Source organism: Fukomys damarensis, unplaced genomic scaffold (assembly GCF_012274545.1).
Source record: "Fukomys damarensis isolate Sample0158 unplaced genomic scaffold, DMR_v1.0_HiC HiC_scaffold_25, whole genome shotgun sequence".
NCBI lineage: Eukaryota > Metazoa > Chordata > Mammalia > Rodentia > Bathyergidae > Fukomys > Fukomys damarensis.
Window position 1 is genome coordinate 16352511 of NW_022900937.1, and position 14989 is coordinate 16367499.

The 14989-nt window shown below is 40.3% G+C and overlaps 1 protein-coding gene and 1 pseudogene across 2 annotated transcripts in view; both read left to right on the plus strand.

Moving 5' to 3' along the window:
• Positions 1–14989, plus strand: part of Znf609 (zinc finger protein 609) — a 189825-nt gene that overhangs the window by 53563 nt on the left and 121273 nt on the right. The window lies entirely within an intron of this gene.
• LOC109118583 overlaps positions 14692–14989 on the plus strand; it is a 543-nt pseudogene continuing 245 nt past the window's right edge.

The window sequence follows — 14989 nt, forward strand, 5'->3', positions numbered from 1 at the left end:
TTTTTTTTTTTTTTTTTTTTTTTTTTAGAGATAGGACTCACTTTGTCTTGCAGATTGGTCTTAAACTCAATAGGTAGCCCCTGCTGGCCTCAAACTCACAATGATCTTTCTGCCTTGCCTCCAGAGTGCTGGAATTATATGCATGTGCCACCACACCCCAGCATAGTATTTTTTTTTTTTTTTTTTTTTTTTTTTTTTTTTTTTTGAGATAGGACTCACTTTGTCTTGCAGATTGGTCTTAAACTCAATAGGTAGCCCCTGCTGGCCTCAAACTCACAATGATCTTTCTGCCTTGCCTCCAGAGTGCTGGAATTATATGCATGTGCCACCACACCCAGCAGCATAGTATTTTCATTGTTCATTCATGTAGCATTAATATTATTTATTTGGTACTGGGGATCAAACTCAGGACCTTAGGCTTGCAAGGCAGTCACGGTGCCACTGAGCTAAATCTCCAGCCCAACTTCATTACTTTTTACAACTCAGTAATATTCCATTGTATGGATATGCCACGTTTGTTTATCAGTTGATGAGCATTTGGCTTTTTTCCAAATTTGGCTATAAGAACAGTCATGTATAAGTTTCTGTGTGGAGGTACATATATATACACATACATACTTATATTCAGTTGTTTGGGATATATACCTAGGAATGGAATTGCTGGATTGTACCATAAATCTGTTCAACTCTTAGAGGAACTAATGTTGTGAGTGTAGCTGAGTAGTAATTTAGCATGCATGAGGCCCTGGTTCAATCCCTCAGTCAAAAACAAAAACAGCTTTGGTGGGCTGGGGATTTAGCTCAATGGCACCACGACTCCCTTGCAAGCAAGGTCCTGAGTTCAATCCCCTGTACCAAAAAAACCCAAAAGACAAAACAACTTTGAGTAGCTGTCAAACTGTTTCCTAAAATACAAATGGCTGCACTGTGTTACATTCCCATCTGCAGTGTACAAGGATTTTTCTTTCTTCACGTTCTCAGCCACACTTGTTTTTCCTATAGTAATCACCCTGTTGAGTGTGAATCTCGCTGTGGTTTTGATTTTCATTTCCCTAATGATTAATGATTCTAAGCATCTTTTTCTGTGCTTAGTGACCATCTGTATATCATTGGAAATATAATCATTCCATTGTCTTTTTTTTTGGGGGGACAAGGTCTCATTATGCAGTTCAGGCTGGCCTTGAATTTACTGTGTAGCCCAAGCTGGCCTCAAACAGCAGTCTTCCTGCCTCATCCTCCCGAGTGCTGAGATTATAGGCATGTGCCATCACACCCAGCAATTTGTCCATATTTTACCTAGGTTGTATTTTTCAAGTGTGTATTTCAGATGCTAGTCTCATCAGCTATGTGATTTGCAGATATTTTCTTCTGTTTCTGTGGATTGCCTTTTCACCTTTTTAATGTCACTGGAAATTGAATCTAGTGCCTTCACTCTGAGTGACATCACCAGCTGTTCTTTTATTTTTTTATTTAAGAAAGTTTTTTGCTAAGTGCTAAGTTCACAGACTTGGAGCTTGTGATCATCCTGCCTCAGCCCACCAGAGTGCTCTGATTACAGGTGAGCACCACCACACCTAGTTTTTTTCACTTTGTTAATATTCTTTGAAGCACAAGTTTTTAATTTTGATGAAATCTAATTCCCAAATCTTTCTAAAGTCATAAAGATTTATGCCTGTGTTTTCTTCTGAGTTTTAGGTTAGCACTCTTATATTTAGATCTTTGATAATTTTGAGTTAATTTTTATAGTATGAAGGAGTCCAATTGTCATTCATTACACATGGATATTCTGTTTCCAAGCCCCATTTGTCAAACAGACTGTTCCTTCCCCATTGGATTTTTTTTTATCTTTGTTGAAAAGCATTTGACAGTAAATGTATGGGTGGATGGGGATGCCTGCATGAGTGTGTAGCTTCATGTGTGTGGTGCTGGCGATTAAACCCAGGGAGCCTTGAACTACATTCCCAGCCTATTTTGTTTTATTTTGAGACAGGGTCTCTCTAAATTACTTCACAGTAGAAGTGAAAATTAAATGCAGTTGTGAAGTCAATAATTTTAGTAATCATGGCTGCAGTATATCAAACATATATTATTTGCTACGCACTGGGGTAAATATAATACCTGATACATTTTGCTGATCAAAAGCAGTTAGCTCAGGACAGGCACGCGAGTGCATGTGTACCTGTAGTCCCAGGTACTCCAGAGGTTGTGGTAGGAAGATTGCTTATACCCAGGAGGTCAAGGCAACATGGGCAACATAGTGAAACCCTGTCTCAAAAGAAGAGAGGGAGGGGGCCGGGGATTTAGCTCAGTGGTTCCACCGCCTGCCTGGCAAGCACAAGGACCCGAGTTTGATCCCTGGTACCAAAAAAAGAGAGAGGGAGGGAGGAGAAAAGGAAAGAAAAAGAAAAAGCATTTAGCTCACTGACTAATATATAGCAGGCATTCAGTAAACAAAACTAGTATTTTCTGTGAGATCTCATGGTGGAATTAGCATCTTAAGGGCAAGAAACATGTCTTTGTAATTGAGGGTATGGTAGGTCATCAATAAACAGCTTTTCAGTTTGCATTTATTTAGTGTTATTTGAGGAAATGCTAGGAGGTCTCTTTCAGAATAATATTCCCTGCTAACTTGACTGCAGTTCCTTTGGGATTGGAAGATTTTGTGTTTCCTATTAAAGTACCCCTGGAGAGACATAATACTTTGAGCTATTATCAACATCCATCCTATGAGAATTCATTGTTTATCAGTTCCTTTTTAATCTGAGAACCACCTTGGGTGGGAAAGAAAAAGGAGGGGAAGAGACCTGCTTACATAGCAGTGTAAGCATTGGGGAGCAAAATCACAGTATTCCTTTTGCCTCAGAATTCTTGATTCTTTTCCTTAGTTTGTAATTTTTATCACTCCACTTGACATATGTGGGCTGAATTTAGTAGCCTTGGCTCTGCTATGGAACCATAGGATTAGATCATGCAGAAATGAGTCATTTCTGTGACTTGAAGGTGTGTATTAGTTAGACTATTTAATAAGTTGTGACATTATGGGCATGATGTCACCCTCTCTCCCTCTATGGATGGTTTGTAGCTTTATATAGTATACTGAGAGAGAATATTCTAAACCCAATCCCTAATTTTGGCCATCTGTTTGGTAAACAAATGGCAGCTCTCTGTGACCCTGCTAAGAGAATTGTTGAGTATAAGATGAGATGATAAATTTGAATGCACTGAAAAGGCCACACAAATGCAAAGTGGATTTTATTTCCAAGGCCTCATTCCCTCTCTTTCTAAGCTGCATCCCTTGCTCTGACACAGTCTCCTGTGCTTAAGTTTCTGGCTGATTCTTTTAAACCTGTCCACTTACTCTTCAGTTCATTCAGAGAAAAAGCTAGCAGCCTGGTAGGATCTGAGTAATCTCCTCCGTTTCCTGCTTGCTCTCCTCACTCCTCTCCAGCCCTGCTGGACTTCCCTGTTTCATGAACCACAGATCCTCTTGCCTTTGGATTTGTATACTGAGGGTTCTAGCTACTAGAATTCTCTTTTTACAAATTGGCAGCGTCTGTCAACTTTCTGATCTCTAAATCTTTCTCAAATACCTCCTTTTGTAATATTGGAATTGCCTCTGAACTCCCACTTCTTTATCATGCCCTGTTTGTTTGTTTGTTTGTTGTTTTTTGAGACAAGGACTCACTACGTAGTTGAGACTGACCTGGAACTCATTATGTAGCCCAGGCTGGTCTCGAACTCACAGCGATCCTCCATACCCGCCCCCCATTATTTTTTTCAAACTGCTAATCTCTTTCTAATTTACTACATATGTGCTTATTATGTTTATTTTTTATTGCCTGAGTCTACCTGGCAGAGACCTGTTTTATTTTTCACATCTTTATTTCCTAAGCACCTGTTCTATTACCTGGCTTAATATTAATCAAATACGTGAATGAACTGTGCACTATGGTGAATAATCTCATTTTTATTGGGTATGAGCCTTAGTTGATTCATTTATGAAATGCTGGTCTGATCTCTTTCATGTTAAAGACTGTCCTCAGATGCCTGGAGTCTCTACATGTTTTAAATCTTTAAGATAGAACACTGAAAGATACATCAGGCAGCTCTGAGTACATTTGCAGGACCTGTTTATGGGATCTTTGCAAAGAGATGTCTGTTAAATAGGGGAAATCCAGATGTAAGTATCTTCAGATTTCTTCCTGAGCTTTCCAGATTCTTAGAAAAGCTTCTTTCAGTACTACTAGAGGCTAAAGACTGGAGACTGGAGATTGGAGATGGCCAGTTTCCTTTGAGCCAAATGAGAACAGAGGTCTGCAGGCTGAGCCTTGAGGTCAGCAGTCTGCTTCCTTCCACATTTAATCCCCTTATTTTGGGTACTGTACTCATGTCCTCTACTCTGCCTGAAGCACCATAGCCCACAGGTCCTCTCTGAAGCCTTTCCAGAGAGCCAAACCCCTGACCTCTTGAGTGGAGGAAGATATCTGTGTAAGAAAAGGAATTAAGGAAGTAACAGTCTTCAGTCAGTAATTCTCAGTGTAAATCATGTGTTTCACACCTTGAATTAACTGGTGCTGCCAATTCTTGAGCTGCTGGGGGAAGGGTAAGTGGTGTGGGTTGCTATGGTTTGAGGTTTTCTCTGTTGTAGGTTTATCACATTGTATGTGGACACAGTCAGTTACCATTCCTTCATTTGCTTGCCAGGTTCTAAAATATTAGTTGTCTCCACTCTGCTTACCTTACTTGTTTTATGGATTTGTCTTTTAAAGACCTTTTTAATAGTTTTAGTGTGATTTTTTCCCTATTACAGCTATTTTCTTGTCCATTATTTTTCTTTTGTTTCTTTTTTGGTACCAGGGATGGAACCCAGGACCTTCTGCTTGCAAGGCAGGTGCCGTTGAGCTAAATCCCCAGCCCTCTTATTTGTTTTTAATAGACAATTTTACTGAAATAGCTGTAGGGTCGGTTGAATTTTTTTTAGAAGCAAAATATTATTTTTGAAAATATTATTTTAAAAAACAATAGGGTATTAGGTGTGGTGTTGCATACTGATAGTCCCACACTGGGAGGTGGAAGCAGGAAGATCCAAGATTCCAGTCCAGCCTTAGCAATTTAGTGATTTATCAAGACCTTGTCTTTGGGCAGGTATGGTGATATAGCGAGGCTTGGTGATGCACACTTATAATACCTACATTTGAGAGGCTGAGGCAGGAATACCACAAGTTTGAGGCCAGCCTGGGCTGTAGTCACTTTAAATTCAGCCTGAACTATACAGTGAGACCATCTTTAAAAAGTAAAAAAATAAAAAAAAAAAAAATAAAAGTGGGTGGCCAGGGATGTAGCTCAGTGTGATCCTGGGTTCGATTGCCAGGAGAGAGAGAAACATATAGACAGGCAGAGAGACGGAGAGGCACAGAGAAAGAGACAGATGGGGTGGGGGAGATGGAAGAAGAGACCAGTTTCCCTAAATAGTAATAATTTGCAAAGCTAGTAAATATAAAAATCAGAATATTGACACTGATAGAAATCATCCAATCTTACACAGATTTGCCTTTTTAAGGGGAGAGAGAGAGTGAGTGAGTATGTGATGTGTAGGGTTGTGTTTTGTTTGTTATTGTTTTTGTTTTTTGATACCAGGAGTTGAACTCAGGACCTTGCACTTGCCAGACAGCGCCAGTGCCACTGAGTTAATCCCCGGAGCTGATGTGTAGATTTGTTTGTTCATCACCCTTGTCCTGATTCTGAACAGCTCCATTGCCACAGTGATCCCTAGGAATGACCTTTTATACGGTACCCACCCTCCTGTGTACCCCTCATACACACACAGCCTTACCCCATCTCTAGTCCCTGGCAACTGCTAATTTGTTCTCTGTTTCTAAACTTTTGTCATATTTGAAATGTTATATAGTGTTACATAGCGATACATATCTGTAGTCCTAGTGACTTGGGAGACTGAAGCAGGCAGCTTAAGAGCCACCAGCCTAGGCAATTTAGTCAGGCACTATCTCAAAATTTTTTAAATAAAAATATTTTATAGACTGAGGGTGCAACTCACTGGCAAAGTGCTTGCCAGCACATGTCAGGCCCCAGATTGAATCCCTCAAAAAAATTTATATAGTAGACTTATACAGTACGTAAGCTTTTGGTTTTTTACATCAATATATACATAACTATTTGCCAAGCTGTTATGTGCACCAATAGTACATTCTGAGCAGTGTTCTGTTTACCTGTTAAGTGACATCTATGCTACTTCCAGGTTTGGCTCTTATGAAAATAATGGCTGTGGACATTCATAAACAGGTTCTTTTGTGAAAATAAGTTTTCATTTGTCTGGAGAAAATGCTCAGGAGTACAGTTACTAGATCATATACTAATTGTATGTTTAGTGTTTTTAAAGAAGCTGCCAAAATGAGCTAAGTGCAGTGATCCACACCTTTCTCCAAGCGTGCTGTGAGGCTGAGGCAGGAGAATTGTGATTGAGCCCTGCCTGGGCCAGTTCACAAAGGGGGCGGGGGTGGCAAGTGAGAATGCAGCCCTAGGCCAAGGCCCTGAGTTCAGTGCCTAGTACCACAATCGAAACAAAAGGCCAAAAATCACTGCTAAATTGTTTTCCAGAGATGCTGTACCATTTTATATTCCCGCTAGCTATGCATGCATGAGAGATCAGTTTCTTTGCATCCTTGCCAGGATTTAGTATTACTTTTTATTTTTGTCGTTCTAATAGGTGTGTGGTACTACTTCATTGTGGTGTTTTTGTTTTTTGTTTGTTTGTTTTTTTTGGGGGGTATGGGGATCAAACTCTGGTCCTTGTGCTTGTGAGGCAGGCAGCAGAACCGCTGAGCTAAATTCCCAGCCTTTCATTGTGTTTTTAATTCACCCTTCTCTCGTGGTTAACAGTAGCATCTGAGATGTTGCACATTCTTGTCACCTGTATATGCCTCTGAATGTTCTTTGCTTGTTTTCTGTTTGTTATTTTTACTGTTGACTTGAGTCTTGCTGAGTTGTTCATTTGCTCAGCTTTGCCTCAAATTCATGATCCTCCTGCCTCAGTCTCCAAGAGTGTGGAATTACAGGTGTGCAGTACCATACCCAAGAAGAATTCTTTATCTGTAGATCCAGTCTTTCAACAGATGTATAGTTTGCACATATTTTTCATCATGTGTTCACATAGTCTTTCACAAAATTTTGATGAGGTCCGGTATCATTTTTTCCTTTTATGGATATGTTTTTGTTGTCAAATCCAAGAAAACTGCCTACCTTTAGATTCTGAATATAATCTGCTTTTTTTTTTTGTTTTTGTCTTTGTTTTCTCTTTTCTCTTTCAAACTTCAGCACTTAACTTTTGTAGTGTTGGCTATACTTGCTAGGCAAGCACTCTGTCACTGAGGTATGTTCCCACCCCTTCTGCTGTCTTTTTCTAAAAGTTTTGTTTTATGTTTTATACTCAAGTACATGATTCATTTTGAGATCATTTTTGTAGAAGATATGAATTCAGATCTTTTCCCCTTGTGTATTTACAGTTGTTGTTAAAGGGCCGCCCTTGCATTGAACTGGTTTTGTACCTTTGTCATGAATTAATTGAGCATATTTGTGTGTGTCTGTCTCTGGGTTCTCTTCTCTGTTCCATTGATCCCTATGCCTGTCCCTCTGCCAGTACAACAATGTCTTGGTTACTGAAGCTACAACAGCCTTGATATTTGGTAGAGTGAGAGTCTACATACCTTAATCTTCTTTCTTTTCTTTGGTACCAGGGATCGAACTTACAACCTTGTGTTTATAAGGCAAGTGCTGGTGCCATTGAGCTAAATCCCTGGCCCCTCTTAACTTTTTTTGTTAAGATTGTTTTAGCCCTTTCAGCTAGGAATGATGGTACACCCCTGTAATCCCAGCACTGGGGACTTACACACTGGAAGAGTATAAAAACATTAGCTTGTGTTTTTTACTCTAAATTTAAAAAAATTTTGGTTTCAAATTTAGTTCTGTAAACCATTTAGTATTTTGGTGTGCTATAGGAATCTCATTTTTTGTTTGTTTTTTGCAGTGTCAGGGCTTGAACTCAGGACCTTGTGCTTGCCAGGCAGGCATGGCACCACTGAACCATATCTCTGGCCTTGGAATCTCATTTTTACCTCAACTAGAGAGTCATTATTTATGAAATCTTTTTCATATTTTTTTCTTGATTTGAGAGTCCATCTTTATCTTATTTTAAAATTTTATGTTTGAATCTGTTTCTGGGCATTTTGGTCAGTCTGCTCACCTATTACATCATCATAGCATGCTTTTTAATGATCTGTTGTAGCCTTATGAAATGCTGTAATGGTATATAGTATGACATACTATGATAGTTAAGGGCTTAACTCAGGGATTAGGCTGCCTGGTTGAATGCTAGTGAATGCTAGCATTTACCACCTAGATGACCTAGGGCAAGTTGTTTAAATTTTTGAGACCTCAGTCTCACCTGTAAAATGAAGATTATAATATTATATGCACGTGAGGGTTATTGTGAAGATAAAAATATATGAATATATGTAAAGCTCTTTTAATTCTATGTAATGCAGTAAATGCTATATAAGAGTTAGGCTGTTGTAACAGCAGAGCAGTTGTCTTCATATTCCTTTGTAGACTAGCTTTCAAAGTGTTCTCTTATACTCTTCCCATAATCTAATTGAACTATTGTTTCAAATTATATGGATTGTATAGATTTAATTTGAAAGGCTATATTAAAATATTTATAATGCTTTAATAAAATATTGCATTATCATTACATAATATTGGCTTCCACCTAAGAGCCTGGTGTATCTCTTCATTTACTCAAAGGTAAGGTCTTGTGTTAGTACTTTTAATAGCTCAATTGTTTTCTCTTCTTTTCCTTCTCACAACACAAATAGAGGCTGGGCACAGTGGTACATGACTGTAGTCCCAGCACTGAGGAGGCTAAGGCAGGAGGATCACCATAAGTTCGAGGCCAGCCTGAACTACATAGCAAGAACCTGTCTCAAAAAACAAAAACAAGCCAAGGATTTAGCTCATTGTGCACCTCACCTACGTCACAAGTTCAGGGTCATAAGTTCGACCCCAATACAAAAGCAAACAAACAAAAAGTAAATAAATCAAAACACAGGGAGTGAGAGAGAGATTGGGACCTATGTAAGCTTTACACATTTGTCATTATTGGCTTGCTTTTTGGCTAGGAAAGCAGTAGCATAAAGAAAACATGCTATTGGCTCCATCAGTAGATGGCAACATTGGAGTTTTATACTATATTGGTATTTTAAGCAGTTCTTTTCAGTGCTGTCTCACATTTTTTTACCCTAAAATGCTGTAGTATTTGAGAGAATAAAGAAGAAAAACTCAATAAATGATGGGCTTTGGAATGGTGGTAATAAAGTTTCAAATATTGCCTGGGGATGTGCAAGTACAATGTGCAAAGTTGGTTCTTTTGAATTTGGCTGCTGAGATTTTCACAAGGGAGTGAGTACCCACCCAGAGACCTCTGTTGTAGGAGAGAATGCTAATTTTTCTAGTAGAGTATGCTGCTTTTTTGATCACTGTTCTCTTATCTTTCCTCAGTTTTTCTGGCCACCTGCCTCTGAATTCTAGCTAGGTTAGTTTGCATTTTAGAGTGCTCTTTTTTAAAGGAGAAAGTAGTTTTGATTGGGTATTAATGAGCTGTCTGAAACCAGATCCCCACCCCATCTCTCAGGTATCTGCTTCAGGGAAATAAGATAGAGATAAGTAGTAAGTAGGGAAAGGAGTCTTTGATTCCAGTGAAGGCTACAGATGTCATATGCACATGCTCTTAAACCACGCAGATTCCTGATTTTCCAGGATTTTTGTTTCCTAAATAGTTTTGATTTGATAAGTGGCTGTGTTTGCCCTAGGAAAGGGACAGATTAGTAGTTAAAACAAAAACAAAAACAAAAAAACAGCACACATACAGCTGCTTATTAGTCTTAAGAATTTTTGAGCTGAAAGACATCAGTAGAGATGTTACTCGAAATAGTAATATATATAATTCCATTGTGGGTTTTTTTTTTTTTTTTTTGGTACTGGGGATTGAACTCCGGTCCTTGGGCTTGCAAGGCAGGCCACCAAACCGCTGAGCTAAATCCCCGGCCGTAATAATTCCATTGTTAATATTACAAGTCATAAAGTTTATAGCTCAGTGAATATGCTCAATTTTTTTTAAATGTTTTTGAGATAGAGCTTTACTGTATAGTTCAGACTGGAGTTGAACTCACTATGTAGCTCAGGCTGGCCTCAAACTCATTGTAATCCTCCTATCTGGGGCCTCTCAAGAGCTGGGATTACCGGTGTGTGCCACCAGGCCCAGGGAAATTTCATAATTTTAATACTCTTTCCTCCTTAGCCTGCCCTGCATCCTACAGGGAGTCCTTGGTGGGTTTCATTTTTTGTTGTTATTTTGTTTTGTTTTGTTTTTGGTACAGAAGATCAAACTCAGGACCTTGTGCTTGTGAGGCAGGCACAGTGCTACTGAGCTAAATCCCTGGCCCATTATCCTTCTTTGTTTGTTTGTTTTTCCCAAGGTGTACTTTTGCCTTGCTTTTTCCTCTTTTACTTGGCCCAGTCTTGCTCTGCAGAGCCAGTTTCTCCCTCACTTTACCCTTTTACTTTTTCAAATACACATTGTCACTGCAAAAAGAAACATTTCTAGTCTTTGGCAGCTTCCCTTGTGTCCTCTTCTAACCCCATACTTCCCAAGGTAAACCACTGTGCTGAAGAAAAAAGGGCCTCCCATATAACATCTCAAATGGACTCACACTTAGCCTAGGTTTGGGCATGTTATAAACCCTCATAAGTGCTATTGGCGGTAGTTAGAGCCAATACTCAGACATCTCCGCAAATTTTTGAGCGCACGCTCTCTCTCTCTCCCTCCCCGCCACCTTTCTTTCTTTCTTTTTTTTTTTTTAATTTGAGACTGACCTGGAACTCACTATGTAGTGTAGGCTGGTCTTGAACTCACAGTGATCCTCCTGTCTCAGCCTCCTGAGTGCTGAGATTACAGGCATGAGCCACCATGCCTGGCTTGAGCTCACTTTAGAGTCTAATTGGCACACTCTTCTTTTCCAGAAGGTTGAGGCTGCCAAGTGGAATGGAGTTGGTACTTTATTTCTAAAGCCTATGCCTCTCTGTGACTTATTTGGGTGGTAAAAGAAGGTCCATTGTCACTTTGGAGGGAGTCTCGTATGAATGGGTAGGAAAAGCTTCAGTCTAGTCTGTAAAGATGTCAATTAGGATCAACATCTGTTTACCCCACATGATGCCATATGGGTAAAATCTAATTGCCAGTCCTCTCCAGAGTATAGGCCTTTCCTCTCTACAGATTCTAATAAAGGAGGTGGTTTGAGGTTATCTAGGTTATTGTAGGCACAGAATGTCTACACTGTGCAAGCTTTGCAGACTTGTTGGATGGTTTCTGCTAGTCCTAGTCCTGTGAAAACTTGAGTGTCCATTTCCAATGTAGCATTTCTTCCTATACAGAAGAAGTCATGAAATGAAGTATTTTTATAGCCTTGTACTATGTTCCTTGAGGAAGGAAGGACCAGTTTGTTTCCTCGGGAACTGGGAATAAGGTTAGCATCTGTCCCTTTTGCTTTCCTGTCAGCCTTTTGATTTCCCAAGAAGACTTCAGACACATCTCTTTGGTGCCCTATACAGGGCATGACTGCAACCTGCTTCGGAAAATAGATTGTTTCTAGAAGTTGTAGAATTTCCTGCCTGTGCTTTATAGATGATTGTTTATTAGTTGGTAAGCCTCTTTCTTTCCAGCTTGCTCCATGAGTGTGAAGCCCCAGAAAGGCATATTTGGAGTATGTGCCTTTTCCTATCAATGCCCAATCAGAGCTATTAGCTGTTTTTTGAGCGGAGGTTCCTGGAGGAAGAGGTTTAGCTTCAGTAACCTGTTGTAAAGTGATAACTGAACAACCTTCTTAGATGAAGATAGTTCCATCATGAACCATACTTTCTCAGGGTCTTGGAGGGGGTATTTCCCCAATGTGTTGTTTATAAGAGTGACTAACATCTGGATAAGGAGGAATAAAAGACTCTCTGATTAGGGGTCTCCTTGACCCCAGTTATGGCTGTAGTTCCAGAGGAGGGTTTTCTAAAGCAGTCAAAACAGAATAAAGTAGATGAATTATGAATTATCTAACTATGAAACATGCTGTCTAGATTAGTTAAAAAAAAGGAAGTAATTGAATTGGCTTACCCATGACATCCAGTGTTACCCAGGGTTCCTTAGATGAGACGGCAGTGTCTGTGGACAAGGCGTTGCAGGTTCCCCTAGGCCTCTTTAGTCAGAGCAAGAAATGAGGGTTTTGGCTGGCCTAGTCCCTCTTTGTGTGGGAGGGCAGTCAAACCTCCAGTGCCACAAGTCAAGCGCATGAGCTGCCTCATGTATGGAGCAGAGTCCAGGCAGAGGCTTGGTGGAAACTTGTGCCAGACCTTTTACACATGAAATAGGAACCTTGGTTGTCCCTGGGTTTTTCCTTAGACAGTTTGGATGAGTTAAAGCATTACCATTTGCAACAGCTATAATCTTAGCCTTTCTCTCTTGTCCCTCTCTGGATCCTGATTGTTGAACACAAAAAAGGCCACATGCAGCAATTGGCCCATAGGTATCTGTGGCTTCATTTGAAGTTCTTGTAGTTTGTGCCACATATCTGAGGTTGTAAACTAGAATATCATCTCATCTCAAGGAAAACAAGTTGAGAGTCTGGACGTAGGTGGATGGAAAAAAAATGCATCTTTTAAATCTAAGATTGAGAACCAATTAGTATCCCCTGGAATTTGGGAGAGAATTGCATGTGGATCTGTCACTAGAGTATGGATTGGAGTGATAACCTCATTGATGAGGCAGAGGTACCATATCATCTGCCACTCTCTTGATTAGTATATTTAAAAAAGACTCAGCACACCTCTTTTATCTCCTCGGTAAGAGCAGGTAACATATTAGGCATCACTCTTAGTCTCTCACTAGTATTACAGTTCCATTTTGGTTCTTTTGAAAGGGTATGCAATGCTTTATTTAGTCATTTATTTTGGTACCAAGATTGAACTCAGGAACTTGTGCTTGTAAGGCAGGTGGCAGAACCACTGAGTGAAATCCCTGGCCCATTTTGAAAAGGAAATAACCTTTCTGGGGTATTCTTTTCTCTCTCCCCCTACCCTCTTTTTAAATCACATTGTTCCTCTGCATAGTTCCTAGCTTTTTGTAGGAATCCTTGTTTTCTGACAATTGGCCAACTCATTCTTTGCATTGCTGGGCAAGTAACTGTAACCGAAGAGAGGACATGATATATTGGCCTGGGGATTATAAGGAGCAGGTAGAAGAGACCTCCTAGTATCATCAAATAGAGACCGACATCTCCTGGGAAATGAGAGGGTTCCAAGATAGGGTACTTTCTTAGATTTTGAGCATTTCTTGTAATAAGGTGTTGCAAAATCCTGTATGTGAGAGATTTCATTCCACTTTTTATATTTTAAGCAGAAATACTGTAATTAGAGAATAGTTTCATAGTTTAAATACCATCTCATACCCATCTCTTGCCATTTTTCAGTTTGTATTGAATCCATTTGAGCTCCAAGAGGTTTCCCATTGGCTCTTCTTGGGGCCTGTGGAGAGAAGGAAAACAGCTAGGTCTTGACTCCTTAGGATGGTGTGCCATGCAGAAAGAGAAGACCCAAGGGTTTCACAGAATGTCTCTTGTGAGACGCTAACACAGACTAGGCAGACATCTCTTTCCAAGTGATCCTGGCATCATCAGCTGCAGAAGAAAAGCCCCCTGAGGGTTTTTGTCTCTGTATTGGGGCCCATTGACTCACAAGGGAGAAGGGAGGCCAGTCACCTGTTGGCCTTAGTCCTTTAACTTCCACAGAGAAAGGGTGAAACTCCCCAAGTAAAGTATCCTTAGCCACCCAGTTGAACCCCTTGATGGTTCTTTACTTGCACTTTGAATCCCTTGATGGTTCTTTACTTAAGGAGAGTAAGACCATATGGGAAAAACATCTCTTGCATATACTCTAGTAGTGAAAAGACTAAGAATGCAAATGCCTCTCCTTTTGTATACTCACAGTTGCTTTAGTTAGATTTTAAATGCTGTTAAACACTGTTGTTCTGCTCAGGCAGTCAGGTATGGGTTTAACAAAGAAGAAATCCAGAGCCTCAGATGGTCTCTTGCACCTGGAGGAAGCTAAGCCAGCTAGAGTCAGCTTGACCTTCTGCTTGTACTCTGGCCACCACCCTCCAAGAACAAGGGTCACTGTGGGCAATGGGCCCATTCGTCAGCTTTGCCCTGAGCAGACCACCTGTGCTGGTAAGACCTGACCTCTCAGACCTCTGTGGCTGCATGTCACTATGCTTCTGGTCTGCCCACTCTGTGTGCCCATAGTTCAGGCCCAGTCACCCAGGCCAAGTAAGACAATAGGGAGGGGAATGAGAAGGTTTCTCAAGCTGGTCCCACAAACCCTACATGGAGGGCTTGGCCTCTGGCACCATTAGGTACCACCTGCCTCCTCCTCTAGTCACAGCCTCACCTGATCCAAAGCTGCACAAGTTCTTAAAAGTGGCCACAAACTTTTTTTGTGTAGGAATATAGTATACTAGTTAAAATAAGTTTCAAACAAACAGGTTCCTATGTTAGTGCTGGGATTTGGTGGCATGGTGTAGTTCTCTTAGGAATGAACAGCTTGGGTGTAGACTGGTACCTGGGGACTGATTTACAGGATCTGCCATGGAGCCAGAGCAGATGCTGGAGGGACAGACAGAATCCTCACACTGAGTGCAGTCTGACAGACAATGTTGAGAGGATAGTAGAAAATGAGAATATTAATACAGAAAAGTCATCAAAATAAAAGATAGATGTACGGCCTTTATCAGCTAGTGCCTTCCTGAATCAGACAGTTGTGTGTATCTTGTTACAGAGACTTGCTGTGCTCAAAAAGGAAAAACCACCAAGTCCCACTGAAT